We start from the raw sequence: 15,612 nt of genomic DNA, 5'->3' as shown, positions 1-15,612 counted from the left end.
CCAAGCCTTGGAGTTTGCTTGAGACCATAGATGGCCTTGTGCAGTTTGCAAACTTTCATTGGCTGCCCCTAATTGTATCCAACTGGCTATTGCATATAGACATTTTCTGATAATGCCTCATTTAAAAATGTATTATCAAAATCAAACTGTCTTAAACACCAATTATGGGTGAGTGCAATAGTGATTATGATTCGCACTAACATTGGCCTCACCACAGGGCTAAAAATTTTTTCAAAATCAATTTTCTCCACTTGGTGAAAATCTTTAGTAATTAATCGTGCTTTATACCTGAGGATTTTACCTTCTGCACTCTTTTTAATGGCATATACCCATTTGCAACCAACAATGGTTGTATTGGGTGGAGGATCAACTAGGGACCATGTCCCATATTTAGTTAGAGCCTCAACTTTATTTTTCATAGCCTACTTCCAATAAGGACAGGTGAGGGCCTGTTTAACATTTTTTGGTACTTGATTGACTAAATCAGGGGAGTTAGCAATAGCCACCAGGTTTTTTGGCTTTATAACACCAAATTTTAGTCTAGTAGTCATTGGATGAATATTGGAAAGAGATGGAGTTGTGGTAGCAGTAGCTATACTAAGAGTGAATTGAATATCTATCCTAGAGATTAGGATAGTATTGGTTGCTATAGTTAGATCAATGGTAAATGAACTACAAATATCATCATTCACTGATGTAATGTTGGTGGTGGTTGTGGGAGTGGGAGTTGAGATATTAGTGTGAGTTTAGAGGACTGACAGTAGGAGATAAGTGTGGATTAGATAAATGGAAGGGTTGTATGTTAGAAATAAAAGTAGAATCGGATTGAATAGATTGACTACACAAGGGGATGACTCCAGCAGCTGCATTATTAGGAGAGGGAGGTGAGTATAGTGCAGCAGAATGTGAAGGTTTCCATCTCTGAAAAGGAAAAATAAGTTCATCAAATAGTACATTTCTAGAGATAAAAATTGTGCCTTCCTGATTAATACATTTATAACCTTTATGGTTCGAATCGTAACCCAAAAACACACACATCTCAGATTTAAAATTGAACTTTCTTTTATTGTATGGTTGTAGCAAGGGACATCAAGCACATCTAAATATCCTTAGAGACATATAATCTGGTGGTTTGTGAAAAAGAGCTTTATAAGACTTTGAAAATTTAGTTTTGCTATAGGTAATCTGTTTATAAGAAAGCATGCAGTAGTAAAGGAAGCATCCCAATATTCTAAGGGCATGGATGCAGTAGCCAAAAGAGATAAATCAGTCTCAGTGATATGTCTATACTTTCTCTCTACACTCCCTTGTTGTTGGTGAGTGTAAGGACATGATAGACGATGAGAAATACCATGCTCTTGTAAGAATGATATGAAAGATTTTGATATAAACTCCATGCCATGATCACTTTTAATACTTTTTAGTTTCATGTTGGTTTGGTTTTCCATAAGTGTATTATAATTTTGAAGAGCAACAAGAGCCTGTGATTTGTTGACAAGAAGAAAAATACATGAAAATTTTGTACATACATCAAGAAAACACATATAGTATTTAAAACCAAATTTTGAAATAAAAGGAGCTGGCCCCCAAATGTCAATATAGACCAGTTCTAGAGGATTATTATAAATAGAATTAGAATATTTAAAAGGTAACTGATGCATTTTGGCCATAGTGCAAAATTCACAAACTTGGTATGATAAATCAGACTTGGAAAAAGGAATATTGCATTGGGACATGATTTTTTGGATAGTTCTTAGATTGCTATGGCCAAGTCTCTTGTGCCATAGTTCAGTAGGCAGGATAGGCCTATGTTGAGTATTTAAAGCAATAGAAATGTAGTTATAATGCAGATTTCTAGGGCCTTTTTTGTTTTGGTAGAACTATCATTAATATGATGAATTTTATCAGCAGAAACAACAGCACTATTCTTAACAGAAGATGCAGATATATGCAAATTGTCACACAATATAGGTATATGTAAACTCTCACACAATGCAGCATCAGAAGCAATAGTATTATAAAAAGTAAAAAAGGAATTATACTTGTCACACAAGCGATCAGAGTTAAGACTAGGAGATTGTATAAGATTGATAGAAGAATTAGTGTCATTTTTTATCTTAGTATCTTTATTGATAGCACTACAAATGTGATTATTATAAGTAATAGACTTTTTTAATTGAAAGAAGTAATAGATTTTTTTTAATTGTCTGAATTAGCTAAGCATTTGGAATTAACAGCAGTAGATGTAATCATTCCATTTTACAAATGTGATTATTACATGCAGCAACATAATTGAAAGAAGTAATATATTTTTTTGATTGTCTGAATTAGCTAAGCATTTAGAATTAACAGCAGTAGATATAATCATCTCATTTCTTGGAATAACTAATTTATCAAAACAATAGATTCCTCCTTTAGCTATTTCTTGAAGAAGATGATCCCGAGTAACTTGATAATGAATCACACAAACGTCAGGCCAGAATTCAAAAAAGACATTATTGTCTTTTGCAAATTGAAAAACACTTAATAAATTTTGAGAAGTATTAAGAACATGTAAAAGAGTATTTAATTTAAAACATATATTGTGATATTTACCATATAAAAGAGATGAGCTATGGTGCAAATTAGGAATCCCATGGCCATTACCAACAAAGACTTACTCTGGGCATGTTGAAGTGTCTGATGTATTGAGAAGATTAGCATGGTCAGCAGTAAGATGATGGCTAGTACCTGAATCAGGGTTGAAAGATAGGTTCTTGGTTGGTGAAATGATGAGGAGGATGGTGGTGGAAAAGAATTGCCATAAGGAACTTGTGTAGGAGGTTGTGTATTGGACAAGATAGAATTATTCAAATTCTGGTATTAAGGATTGGATGGTACAGAGTTATTTGAGTTCTGATATTGAGGATCATATCTGAAGAAGCAATTCTGCAGCATATGGCCAAGTTTGCCACATAATTGGCATTGTGGCCGCTAAGTACCAAACCTTCCACCACGTCCAAGCTTACCTCCACATCCTCTTCTTCCACCAGCCCTCTATTAAAATTGTACTAAGGAGTTGAAGAAGTTTGTGCTAAATTGACCAAAGCAATTTCCTGGTCAGGCCTTTTATATCTTTCAAGTAAATCTTCATAAGCAAGTAAAAATGACTCAGCTTCTTGAACCGTAAAATTTGACATGTGCGACACTATCTATGTAACATATCCATGATATTCTTCTGTGAGACCATCTAAAATAGCTTGAATATGATCATCCTCAGTGAGAGGATATTCAATGGCTAAAAGAGAATCCACAAGCTTTTGAATTATAGCCAAATATTCAGTTACACTTGAAGTTTTTTTTGACATATCAGAGTTGTGTCTTTAGACTTTGAATTCAGGTTTGTGAGGTTGTAATGAAATAAGAATGAATTCTATTCCATATCTCATAAAATTTTTTATAGTTTACCACTTTATGCTTGAATGTTACACTCATAGAAGCCAGAATCCATGTCATAAGAGCTTTATCATTCTGCCTCTATTCTTTAAATTTGCTTGATTCTTTCTTGATTGAAGGAGTAGTTGATGGTATTGTAGGGGTGGCTTATTTTGTTGAATCTGAATCTGAATCTGCCTTTTCTCGAGTAGGTTTTTGTGAATCAAATTGAGAAGGAATTTTTGAAGGATCCAAATGATCTTCAACTTTGAGGGTTTCAAGAGTAAGGAAAACAACTTGCTGCCATGTTAAAAAATTATTTTCTTCAAGATTATATTGAATTGGAACCAAGACATTGTTGATAGTAGGGGTTGAATTCGCAAAAAGAAGTGCCATGGATCTTTACAATTGAGATCTAGATACCATGTTACAAGAATGAATACCCGACGATAGAACTTCACAGTAGTTGAAAATCTCAGTGAAAACACTAAGTAATTAGTTTTTTTGTTACAAACGCAATATGAGGAAGAGAGAGTTATCTCACAGAACATAATTGATCACTTCATATTATTTTTCATACATTGAAGAAGTATATATATACACACTCACTAGAGAAGAAGAGCTAATAAAGTTGTTGAAATGAACAAAACAGAATAACAAAATACCCACCTTTAGTGACTACTAACTAACACTAGCTACAATTAACTAACAAACTATTTTCTATTTGTATGCCTACCTTAACAAATTATTTTCTATTTGTATGCTTATCCTTAACAATTATAAAAAAAATTACGATTTAAATGATATTAATTTAACTTTTATTTTTAAATTAATTTAATTTTTTAGCAATTACTAATAGCTTGAAATGGTTACACAATGTATTTAATACAATTTAATTTATACTTAAAAGAGTTCTACTCTTTGAATTAATATCTCAATTAATTTTATATAGAAAAAATATAAAATTTAACTTGGGAGGGATAGAAATTACTTGTGATTGGTATATAGAAAGAGTAGTTATTGATAACTTATTGGTAAGATAGAAACTATATTTGCAGTTATTTTTTCATGAATTACGTGACTTTTATCAAAACAACTACAATAATATCATTACCCATTAATTTTTTTAAATTAAATTATATATTTATTTTTAAATTTTAAATTTTATATCAATATATTTAAATTAAAAATAAAATTTTAAAATAAATATATTTGTTTTTTATATCAAATTTAAAATTTAAAAATAAATATATCATTTAGATTAAAAAAATTAATCGACAATGATATTGTTGTAGTTCATAATTTACGATAAAAGTCACGTAATTTCTGAAAAAATAACTACAAGTATAATTTTTATCTTATCAAGAAGTCATCAGTAACTACTTCTCCTATATACCATTCACAAGTGGTTCTATTCTTTTCAAGTTATACTATATTTTTCATATTTAAATAGTTAATTTTTTTAACAAAATTAAATAAACGATTATTTTTTCAAATTTTTTTTGTTTTTTATGACGTTCCAATGTAATAAATCGTCATATAACAAAGAAAATTTGAAGATATATAACAAAATTTTTAAATTTTAAATTTGTATATGTACTCTCTTGAAAATTAATTGAGATATTAATTCAAAAAACACGTAGTTTTAGATTATGTACTTTTTTTAGTATAAAATTAAATTGTATTAAATATGTAGTGTAACCGTTTCAATATATTAGATAATCGTATCAAAATACTAGTAATTGCTAAAAGATTAAATTATTTAAAAATAAAAATTAAATTAATATCATTTAAATCATAATTATTTTATAATGATACACATATCTTGTTTGCAGTGTAAACGAGATAATTATGAACTTCATTTACTGATATGTGTATTTTCTAAAACTCCATATATCTCGTTTGCAAAAAAGATAAAGCCAACAAAAACGTCACTTGTCTCATTTAACATCACTTAGCTTGTTTACTGTGTAAACGAGATACCTTCATAATCATCTCGTTCACGTTATAAACGAGATAAATAATGTTACGTAAATTAGTAAATACTTCTTAAATTACATATATTGGTAAATAAAATATTTATTTATATAAAAAAATCCTGATGATGATGTTGTTGTACTGATTATTGGATTTGGAAGAGTGAGAATAGAGAATGGAAAAGAAGAAAAAGAGAATTTGATGTACGAAAACTTGTCTCTCAATAAATTTTTTTCGGCAAGTATACCAAATTGTCGTCAAGTAAAAACTCACAATAGAGTGAGGTCGAATCCCACAGGGATTGATTGGTCAAGAAACTTTAGTTGGAAGAATGTGCTAGTTGAGCTGAACAGAAATTGAGTTGAGAATTGCAGAAAATTAAATGGCGGGAAAGTAAATTGCAGAATTTTAAATGGGGATTTGGAGAGATGAACATAAAAATAAATGGCAGAAAGTAAAGAGAATGGGTGAGATCAGAAATGGGGGATTCATTGGGTTTAGGAGATGTTGCATTCTTCGAATCAAATTCATTCTCATCTCTTTCTCAATCAATGCATTCATTGATCTCCTTGGAAATCTTAGGTGATTGGATCCCAATTCCTTGGCAACCCAATCTCTCTAAACTTGAACATTTGCCCAATTCCTTGATTTAATTGCTCATGGGAAGAGATGAAGTATGGTAACTGATTATACCATATGTATTTCCAAATCAAAGTATTGGGAGGATTACATGTCACTATATCTGTCCAAACCCCAATTTGGTCCAACATGAGAAAGCATTTCTAGCATAATCTCCTCATCCCTTTTCCAAGGCTCAGAGGAGATCCAATTATGGAGAGTTTATTTTTCAAGACAACAAACCAATTGATTTAAGATCGAAAGCTTTCTAGTAAATCAAGAGAAAAGAAAGAAGAAGAAGAAGAATGAAAACTATAATTGATCCATCAAATTACAACAGAGCTCCCTAACCAATGAAAGGAGTTTAGTTGTTCATAGCTTTGGAAATGAAAAATTATAGAGAAGAGTACATTCTAAAGCAAACTAGAAATTGCAGAAAAGTAAATATACAAAGTGTAGTTCTCCAAAATGCCAAGCTCCCTTCTAGTTCAAAACTACTCCTATATATACTACTCTTCTTGATCTTCTAGTTAGTTCTTCAAGTCTTGGATATGGGCCTTTTATCTTGAGTTGAAGCAGTTACAATCTTCAGTGGACTCAGCTTTGCTTGCAGAAAAAGTGTGAGTTACACATGGGTGGACGTTAGTTAGGACGTTAGTGGTGTTAAAGTTAAGTGAAAATGTGGGTTCGAGGGCGTTAGTGACGATCACCTTTTCACTAACGTTCCAAACCAAAATGATCTACGTTAACTTCAACGTTAGTGGCACTAACATGACCACTAACGTTGCCTCTTGGTCATTCGCAAACGTTATTGGCATTCACCTTTTCTAATAATGTTGCCTCTTGGTCCTTCGCAAACGTTATTGGCATTCACCTTTTCCAATAACGTTGCTCTTTGCCTCTTTTCTCCACGTTAGTGATCCATGTTAGTGTAACTAACATGGCCCTTAACGTGGGCATGTCTAAGCTTCGAGAGCGTTAGTGACACTTACCTTTGTCACTAACGCTCTAAACGCCCCTCCTTCCCACATTAGTGCCTCACGTTAATTGCATTAACGTGACCACTAACGTGGTGGTGATTGCCATCTCCAACGTTAGTGACAAAGGTGAGTGTCACTAATGTTGGTCTATCATGCTTAGCTCCACGTTACTCTTCATGTTAGTGGTCTTAACGTGACCACTAATGTGGGCACTATTGTCTTAGTCCAACGTTAGTGACAATGGCGAGTGTCACTAACTTTGGCGATTGCTTTCTCCTCCCACGTTAGAGTTCACGTTGATTGGATTAACGTGACTCTTAACGTGGCTAAATGTGCCTTTTTGGAACGTTAGTTGTATTCAATTTTACCACTAACGTTGGAGCTCTCCTTCTCCTCTACGTTAGCTACCATGTTAATGTAATTAACGTGGCAACTAACGTAGGCTATGATGGCTTCAAAGGCGTTATTGGCGATCACTTTTTCCATTAACATTACAAGCCTATTCCCATTCCACGTTAGTGGTCACATTAAGTAGACTAACGTGACTGCTAACGTGGCTCTTCCTTGCTTCCTTTGTCCTGAAATCAAGCAAATAAAGTACATCAAAACTCTGTTCCACGTCATGAGATCATGCATTATCCATTTTATCATTAAATTTTTGCATAATTCTCATGAAACCATGTAAAGTTCACAATGTTTGCTTGAATCAAGTTGTAAGTGTATTTTCATCTAAAACTTGCTTATTTACTAAGGAAATGCATGAAACTACCCTAAAACAATAAAGAAAAGGTCAGTGAAACTGGCCAAGATGCCCTGGCATCACAACACCAAACTTAAAGTTTGCTTGTCCCTAAGCAAGTACTGAAACATAGGAAAGATGAATGAAAGAACAAGATAAACAATTCATTATTATAGAAGTCAAATTCCTGGTTTATGGGGTTTCATGCATAGCAACTTAGGTTCATTCCTTTACTGGTTGTCAGGCCCTTATCATGCTCTTGAACACTCACTTGATTGCATCCTTTGAGACTTCTTATTTATTGATCCTCCCTTCTTTTCTAGGGTTTATTGCATTCTTTTTAGGCTAAGTGCTCTGTGAGAGGGCGACTCTTTAGGATAAGCTTTCAGCCAACACTCCCGAACCAGTTGGTTCAAGGTGCTAGGTGTTAAGACACCCCTAAGGGCTTACTCCCTCAAGTCTCTTTCCCCCATACATGCACACCACATGCACATGGTTTGTTATTTTCTTTCTTGAGACCTTGGTGTCCAGCACCTCTTTGGGTTACTAAGTGCTCTGTGACAAAGGTTGCTCTTGATAATGGACTTTCAGCTGATAATCCCGGGTTAGTTAACCCAAGTTACCAAGTGATAAGGCATCCCTGAGAGCTTATTCATCCAAGCATATCCCTTGCACAGAAACACCACAGACACATGCCTTAATATTCAAACCTTTGGTGCCCAGCCTTATTTCTTATTGTTTTTCTTTCCTTTTCAAACTCTTATTGTTCTTTCTCTTTTCTTATTAGGATCTTGTTGTTTGGTTAGTCTCATTCGGATGTGTTTCAAGCATGTGATTTAGAGCATATAGTTACCTATATACCTTGTTGGTGAACTAACTTAGCTAATCAATCACCATGCCACAAACATTCAGAATTTACTTCACAAGATACACCCCCACTCTTGTTTTTCATAACATTTTCTTTTATATTGGCTTGAAGGACAAGCATACATGTAAGCAGGATGAAAATGAAAGCTAGGGACTTAGACCAACACACTTAGACCTAAACAATGATATTTTAAAGGCAGAATTGAAAGTTTCTAAACTACTATGGAGGCATGTTCTATTTCATACATGATTTTTCTTATTTAAAACATGAAAAAGATAGAACAAAGAGGAAACTCCATCACCTTTTACTTATTGGAATGCTCATGCTCTCTCTCTTGTTTGTCTTCTTTGTGTCTACTTGCACTTCCCTGCATCCGTGCCATTCTGGCTCTCTTCTAATCTTCCAGTGCTTTCTTTACTAATTCATTACTCCTTTCAGCTCTCTCTCGCTCCTCTCGTGCTAATTCATCCTTTACGTCCTCATATCTTGTGATCCCAGGGTACAATACAGGCAGTTGTCCAACTAAGTATCCGAGCCTAGCTTGAATGTTTACATGATATCCGGTCTCACTCATATAGACTCCTTCCGAGAACGCACTGTATTCATCGAAAAGATCTACCTGTTCTATTTGTTTTCGATGCATCTCATGAATGTGTGCACCTTGATGTGCTTGGATGTTGATTAGCTTTTGGATGGCTTCTTGTTGTTGATCTTGCTTTTGGTTCAGCATGTGGAAGGATTCACTCCACTGTCTCCCTTGTTCCAGTTGCTGCTCCATCAATTGCTTTTTCCACTCTCCTTGTTGATTCATCTATCCAGAGAGTGATTATTCTTGGCGGTCCATCATTTGCAGTTGAAGCTCCTTCTGAGTCCCTTAATTCTCCATGTATTGCCTAGATAAGCCATCAATAGCTTCTTGTAATTGATGCATGTCTAAAGTGGCTGGGGCTTGCTCCTCCGGGTTTTGTCCTTCTTCAACTTGATGGGTTCGCGTGACAGAAGGGTTATAATTCAAATCCACATGATCGCGTGGAGCACGCGGTCGCGTGGTTGGGGTGAAATGGGGTTGACACGATCGCTTGGATCGCGCGATCACGTGGAACGGATAGAAGAGAGGGTGACGCGATCACATGAGGCATGCGATCGCGTCGCGTGAAATTGTGCTAAATGCACGATTCCAGCATCGTGTCAGCGCAACTCTCTGTCTCCTTTGGGGTGGTGTGTAATCCGCGCGACGCGATCGCGGCGCTCACGCTGTCGCGTGGGTTAGTGTATGTGCATGTGATGCGATCGCGTCCCGTGGGTCTTTTGTGCGAAAAGCACAATGGCCACACGATTCCAGCCCAACTTTCTGGGCGTTGGATCTTTACGCCGATTTTCAGGTCACGCGACCGCGTGATTGACGCAGACGCGTGGGGGGTGTTTCATCGCAACTGACGCGATCGCATGAGTGATGCGGTCGCGTCCCACGCCCTTTTTTTTTGGAATGCAAGATGCAACGCTAATATGAATGCAGATGCAATGAATGTTATGCAAAATTCCAGGTTCAATTGAAATTCAAAAACAAATAAAACAGATAAAAATGAAAACTGAAAACGGGACGATCATACCATGGTGGGTTGTCTCCCACCTAGCACTTTTGGTTAAAGTCCTTAAGTTGGACATTGGATGAGCTTCCTGTTATGGTGGCTTGTGCTTGAATTCGTCCAGGAATCTCCACCAGTGTTTGGAATGCCAGCATCCTTTGGGGTCCCAAACTAGGCATGTGAAGCTTTTGAGCAGCTTCAAACAGATTCTCAGACTCCTAGGGTGATGGATATCAGAGTACTTTCCAGGATCCCAAACTTTGGTTCCAAATTCGCCTTTGTTTGCATCTATACTTTTCCATCCGGGCGGTTTGGAAATTAGACTCTCACCAAGATGACCAAACGTTTTCTGAGATGCTATCAAGTGAACTTGACACCAACTTCTGCGCCTCAAATTGAAGTGCGAAACCTCATTGGATCTTGCATACCAGCGCTGAGTGCGAGTCATTTCCCTTTTTCTCTTAAAGCCACAAAGAGCTCTAAGCTGACCATCTGTTTCAAGCAAACCATATTCAAGTGGAAAAATAAAGATAAGAGTCAAGGATTTTACCCACTTGAAGTCTGTATTGTGTGGTAATGGCCTTGGGATCAGTGTTTCCAGGGGTTCTGTAAGATCTACTCCCTTGTGGTCTTCAATGGATTCCTCTACTTCCTTGCAAACCTTTTTCATTCCAGCCATATCCTGGTCAAAGTCTTCCATATCTTCCTCATCACTTGAGTCATAAACAGGAGATTGAGAAAAGTCGACCTCTGCATCATCTTCATATTCACTTGGGGAAGATTCTTCTATCTCAAAGGATTCACTTGCGGATGCAAGTTCATCACGGGGAGGACTTGACTAGTGACTATCATCATCAAGGAAACATGCGTCTTGAGTTACTCCGTCCAGTTCTTCATAAGATATCCGCATTGGAGGTTGTGCAACATCCTCTTTAGCATCAGTTGTAACATCCTTGACAGGTCTTCCATGACTCTGTATTCCCGTGGAGGTTCAGCATCTCCTAAATCTTCAACCAACTCTTCTTCTTCTATAATGACAGCGTCTTCTACTTATTCTAGTACGAAGTTGTGCTCTATGCTGTCCATTGGAGTTCCTTGTGTCTTCTTCACAATACATTCTTCATTAGATTCTCCACATGAAGCCATAGGAGTCTGTTGAGTGGATGAATGTCTGGAAGATAGTTGATTTATTGCTTGCTCCAGTTGCTGAAGGGTTGTATTGAATTGGTTTACTGATTCTTCGAAGTAAACCTGTGATTCTTGGCTTGATGGATATGAACATGGTTTGTAGGAGAGTGGTGGTTCTTGGGAGTGATTGAATTGGCGTTGGGGTGGATAGGGATCATGTGGTAGTGAATGGTAAAAAGAAGCTTGTGAGTATGGTGGATTGGGGCTGTGTTGGAAGGATGGTCTCTGAGCACAGGGTGGGGCTTGTTGGTAGCTACAAGGTGGTCCACCGAATCTATCAGTTGGACATGCATTGTAAAATGGTCTTTGTCCATGGTATCTAGGATGGTGTTGTTGCCTAAAGGGTTGATTGGATCCTTGTGGCTCCATCCATCTTTGATTGCTTAGACCTTGATGCATAGTCCTGTTATAACTTCCATTCATTGCAACAAAATTAGAACCAAACTCAAAGCGAGAGGGGTGAGAATTCATAATAGTTATCAGAAATAAGAGGGAAGAGAGAAAACAAATAAACAAGCAAAAGAAAATTTATTATATTTTTTTTTGAAAAATATTTACAATAACCAATAATAAGGCACACGTTTGCAATTCCCCGGCAACGGTGCCATTTTGATGAGAGAACTTTTGCGTGGTCTAGAATTCAGAATAAATTCCTGTTGCAAGTATAGCTTCTAAACCAACAAAAGTCCTTTCATACAAACGTTTTGGTTGTCACAAGTAACAAACCCCTTTGAAATTGATAACCGAGTATTCAAACCTCGGGTCATCTTCTCAAGGAATTGCAGCGAGGTATGTTCTTATTATTGGCTATGAAAAAGGTAAAATTGGGGGTTTTTGAATTAAGGAAGAAGTATGACAAGTAATTTAAATGACAATTAAAATAAATAAATACTGTAAAGCAAACTTTTGGCAAGGTATAAGAAATTGGAAGTCCAGACTTAGTTATCCTTATCAATAATAATGAAAGTTGAATCTTAATTCCACTTAGTTGACCTTTACTAAAGCAAAGGAAAGTCAAGCGACTAATTAGTTTGATCTTCGAATCCTATTTATTTCCTAAGAAAAGGTTGGGATTATTGAAGTTCAATTCAATTAGCATAGATAACAATTATCAATTATATTGAGTTGAGGTAACTCCTGAGTTACTGATTTCTTAACCAAAACCAAAAATGTAGAAAGCTAAATTAAAATCATCAATATCTGGAATACCTCAAATAACAATACATTCAAAGCAATAAAATCTAACATGGAAAAGTTCATAAGACAATTGGGCAACATAAATCAAATACAAATGAAAGCATTTAAGTATCTTAAAGTAGAAGGGAAGTCAAAATAAAGAAATATTGAACCTGATGTGAATATGAGATAAATTTCTAATTTCTAAAAATCCTAATCCTAAATTCTAAGAGAATTATTAGAGCATCCTTATGAATGGATGTATTCCCCCACTTTATAGCCTCTAATCTGTGTGTTCTGGGCCGAAAACTGGGTCAGAGACAGCCCAGAAGTCACTTCCAGCGCTTTCTGGTCCGTACAGGTCGCGGCCAAGTGACGCGGAGGCGTCGCCCACGCGGCCGCGCGGATTGAAGTTTGCAGATGCGACGCGTCCGGGTAGATCACGCGTTCGCGTCGCCTAGCGTCAGAGCAACTATGGCATATTACATATCAAATCGAAGCCCCGAACGTTAGCTTTTCAGCACAACTGGAATCGTGTCGTTTGGATCTTTGTAGCTAAAGTTATAGCCGTTTGAGTGCAAAGAGGTCAGGCTGGACAGCTTAACAACTTCTTCAACTTCTTGTATTCCTTCCACTTTTGCATGCTTCCTTTCCATCCTCCAAGTCATTCCTGCCCTATAATATCTGAAAACACTTAACACACATATCAAGGCATCTAATGGTAATAGAAATGATTAATAATAAGCAAATATAAGATCAAAGAAGCATGTTTTCAATCATAGCACAAAATCAGGAAGGAAAATGTAAAACATGCGAATTGTATGAATAAGTGAGTAAAGAGTTGATAAAAACCACTCAATTGAGCATAAGATAAACCATAAAATAGTGGTTTATCACCATATTAGTTTAAATTTTTCCAATTTTTTTTATCTTATTCTAAAATCAAATCCATCATGGTACACATGCCAAATGGATCCACCGCTATTGCTTCTTATGTTGGTGTAGTTAAATTTTTAAATTCTTTAACTCTCTCCAACGTTCTTTATTTGCCTCAATTTCATTTTAATCTAATTTCTGTATCTAAAATTACTTTTATGCTTCCCTATCAAAACACTTTTTCAAGATTTTCTTGTCTCTTTCAGGAATTGAATAGCTTGAAGATGATTAATTTTGGTAGCTTACGAGAAGGATTGTATGTTCTTACACAAACATCTTTTGTCAATAATTCGTTATAATCACATTCCATTGTCTCCACTCATACCACTTATCTCACGTCTTTCAAATTATGGTATTTTCGCTTAAGACATATTTATGGACACAAACTTGACATATTACATAGATAATTTTCCTTTATTCCATCACACAATGATGAAATTTGTGATGTATGTCATTTTTCCAAACAAAGAAAACTTTCTTTTCATATTAGTATAAATAAAACAACTGCTAATTTTAAATTATTGCATTTAGATATTTGGGAGCCCTTTCACCAAAACTCTATTCATAATCATAAATATTTTTTAACTATTGTGGACGATTTTAGTCGATTTACTTGGGCTATTTTACTAAAATCAAAGAGTGAGGTGTCACAACACATTAAGAATTTTATAGCTTTAGTAAAAACCCAATTTAATTCAATGTTTAAAATTATTCGTTCTGACAATGGGCCTGAATTTCTTTTACATGATTTTTATTCATCTCAAGGCATCATTCATCAACGAAGTTGCATTGAAACTCTCCAACAAAACAAAAGGGTTGAACGTAAATATCAACACATTTTGAATGTTGCACGCGCTCTTACGTTTCAATCAAATTTACCTCTTCATTTTTGGTGCTATGCCGTTTATCATGCTGTTTATTTGATTAATGGAGTTCCATCCTCTATTCTCAAGTTTAAAACTCCTTTTGAGGTTTTATTTGATAAACAACCAAACTTTAATGATTTAAGAATTTTTGGATGTTTATGTTTTGTTTTCACTAACACTAATCAACGTTCTAAATTTGATCCTGGAGCACCCAAGGCTATATTTATAGGCTTTCAAAATGATTTCAATGGTCATATTGTCTACATTTTGGATCATAAGAAAATGGTCGTGTCCAGAAATATTGTTTTTCATGAGTACATTTTTGCTTTGATAAAAAATCTTTCCCAACCCACTACCCATGGTCCAAACACTCCCTCACTTCCAAGTAGAACTAATACACTATTTCATGACCCAACACATATTCCCTCTCCCTTATCTAACACATCCTCACCTTCATCTTATCCAGACAGTATCCTTCCCCCTATCACTTTTCCATCGCCACTATCTCTCCCATCACCACCCTCATCTCATGTCTTTTTCTCTTTCTCGTTTTCTGACCAAACCACCTCCCCAGCTACTTGTGCCTCCCCACCAACTCTAATTCCTCATCTTCACTGGAGCCAACGCTAGTCCTAACCACCTTCTCATCTCTCTAATTTTATTTGCAATTCTTCTTTTAATGCTCAAACTCTTCGCTCCTTAAGTTCTAGGTATTCGATTTCATCGGTTTTCTCTCTTGATTCCCTTTCTCTTTTACGTAATAAATATGTTTCATCTTTGCATTTTGAGTATGAGTCTAGGAGTTTTCAAAAAGCACAAAAGGTCCCTCACTGGTAAAATGTCATGAATGAGAAAATTGCTGCCTTGGTATTGAACAAGACTTGGAAATTAGTGGACTGCCCTCCAAAAGTGTGACTCATTGGCTACAAATGGGTTTACAATATTAAATACCGACTGGATGGTTCTATTGAGAAATACAAGACACGACTCGTAGCAAAGAGTTTTACACAAACAGAGGGGGTTGATTTTCTCAAGACTTTCTCACTAGTGGTGAAACCTGCAATGATCAGAATTATTCTTGCCTTAGCATCAATGAGGAGATAGTCTATTCAGCAATTAGATGTCAATAATTCATTTTTACACGGCGATTTGAAACAAACAGTTTATATGGCACTTCCTCCTGGCATTACTCCATCCGGTCCCAATCAATATTGCAAGCTCCTTAAGTCTCTCTATGGGTTACGATAGTCAAGCAGAATGTGAT

Source organism: Arachis hypogaea, chromosome 5 (genome assembly GCF_003086295.3).
Source record: "Arachis hypogaea cultivar Tifrunner chromosome 5, arahy.Tifrunner.gnm2.J5K5, whole genome shotgun sequence".
Lineage (NCBI taxonomy): Eukaryota > Viridiplantae > Streptophyta > Magnoliopsida > Fabales > Fabaceae > Arachis > Arachis hypogaea.
The sequence above is the reverse complement of the archived record's forward strand: the minus strand, read 5'-3'. Positions refer to the sequence as shown.